Here is a 1981-nt window from a genome sequence, read left to right on the forward strand (position 1 = left end):
GTTTTCTGGTTTTAATTTAGAGTAAATTAGTTCAGCTCTACACCACATTTATCTTCAGATGTTTGACAAATGCACCTAAAGAAATGACATGAATTTCTCTCTCTCTCCTTTTTTTTTTTCCTCATATTTGGGTCTCCAAAAAGAGACAAAGTGATCTGTGATGTATACATGAGTTCTGGACTGGAAGTGGGAAGAATTCGGTTCTGAATCTGGCTTTCCTGCTAAATAACTGTGTTGTCATTGATTCTTTGCATAACTTTTTTGGGTCTCAGTTTCCTCACCAGTAAAATGAAGAAGCTGAATGAGATGGTATGCAGAGATCCTCATTAAATGACTGTATTCTTTATGGATTTTGAATAGCAAATTTTACCTACCTAAAATAGTCATGTGTTCCACGATTAAACCATTGGCAACACATAAAGAAAATAAAGAGAGAATCAGTAGAAAATGAATGACTCATGATGCTGAAACATATTCTGAAAATATACTGGGTTTTCTTTTTCTTTCTTTCATCATAGATATAATACTTGTCCTCATCTGCTTCAGGAGGAAAGTGCCTGCCGCAGGTTCATGCCAGCCCAGAACAGAGAATCAGGTCAGTTTTAGGATTGCTATGTCTGTTGAACAAGGAACCAGGAACAGAATCATGGTAGTCTTTGCTGTACCATACCATTGCACTGTAACAAGGCCTCTGAACTGTGTCTCAAAAGAGCTGGGTTTCAGTCATTCCCTCTGATGGCTGGGTAATCTCGGGTAAGCCTCCTTTTCTGGATGGCTTTTAGTTTTCTGCACCAAAAGAGGATATGTTAGAATAAATTACCTCAGTTTCAATTCTGGCTGTAAAGCATTATTGCTTTTATTGTAGTTACTTACATAGAATAAAATCATGTTTTTAATGCATTATTTTCCTAGAAAAATCTAGTTGTAAGCACAGGCTTTGTAACTCTTTATTGTATTTTACCTCGAGTGACTAGTGTGAATAATGAATTATGTTGTGAGGCATTGGAAAGTACTATTGATACCTCCTTGCCTTAGTTTTAGTCTTGCTTTATTTTTGCTGAGAAGCTATTTTTTACATGAAGTTATTAGTCCTTCAAAAATGTTCTGCAACTTTGGAGGAGGCTACTTTTTGACCATGTTAGTTCTCTTTTGATTGCAAGTGACTGGATTCAAATAATCTTCAGCAAAAGGGAGAAGTTATTCATTTTTTGGGTGTGTCAGAGGAGATGCCAAAGGATCCAGGGCCAGAAGTGCAGATGGGCTGCCTGAAAAGCACCCAGGAACCAGATGCAGCCAGGTCTCCCTCGAACTCTCAGGAGTGTGCAGCTCCTGTGCATCTGTCTCACTCTCTGCAGACTGGCTTTCTCCACGTTTCCATTCCTGGTGAAGGGAAGCATGGTTGCCACCACCTCCTGAGCTTTATATCTTGTAGTTCAGACGCCCAAAGAAAGGCTAACTTAAGCACCTATCCCAGATTTCCCAGAACAGACTGATTCTTTAGTCAGGTGCTTGTGGACAAGCTGTGACTTAGGGCACGGTCATTTTTAAAACTTTGCCGTGGTTTTCTTGCCATCTTTATTTCAAAGTCTGTTTTCTGACTTATTGCTACTAAAATGCAGATAACTAATAATATCATATTACTCTTTCCAGGTATATTTGTATTTTAATTGATATCAAATATTAAGCTCAAGCAGTATTTCCCAAACTGTGTAGAAGTGAAATTTTCTGTTCCAGTATATAAAAATGATTAACATAGATGCAAGAAAAGCATCAGGAATTGAAAACAGCATTTGAGGGTTCAGGGAGTAGAATAAAATGGGTAACCATATTTTTCTGGTTAGAGGAGGGCAGATAGGCAAATATACACTGAGTGGCCAGATTATTATGACCACCTGATGTTTGTAGGCAAATTAGCTATAATTTTGCGCTGAAGTTGCTAGAGGGCCAGACCATTATAAATAGGGAAGCAGGTTGTTTACCA

The 1981-nt window shown here is 38.2% G+C and overlaps 1 protein-coding gene across 1 annotated transcript in view; it reads left to right on the forward strand.

The window, feature by feature from the left end:
• Nucleotides 1-516: 516 nt before the first annotated feature.
• WDFY3 (WD repeat and FYVE domain containing 3) overlaps nucleotides 517-1981 on the forward strand; it is a 245140-nt gene continuing 243675 nt past the window's right edge. Inside the window, exon 1 of the mRNA XM_005874107.2 lies at nucleotides 517-595. The gene's annotated coding sequence lies outside the window, so the exon portion shown is untranslated. The remainder of the gene's footprint in view (nucleotides 596-1981) is intronic.

This window comes from Myotis brandtii, unplaced genomic scaffold (assembly GCF_000412655.1).
Source record: "Myotis brandtii unplaced genomic scaffold, ASM41265v1 scaffold424, whole genome shotgun sequence".
Classification (NCBI taxonomy): Eukaryota; Metazoa; Chordata; class Mammalia; order Chiroptera; family Vespertilionidae; genus Myotis; species Myotis brandtii.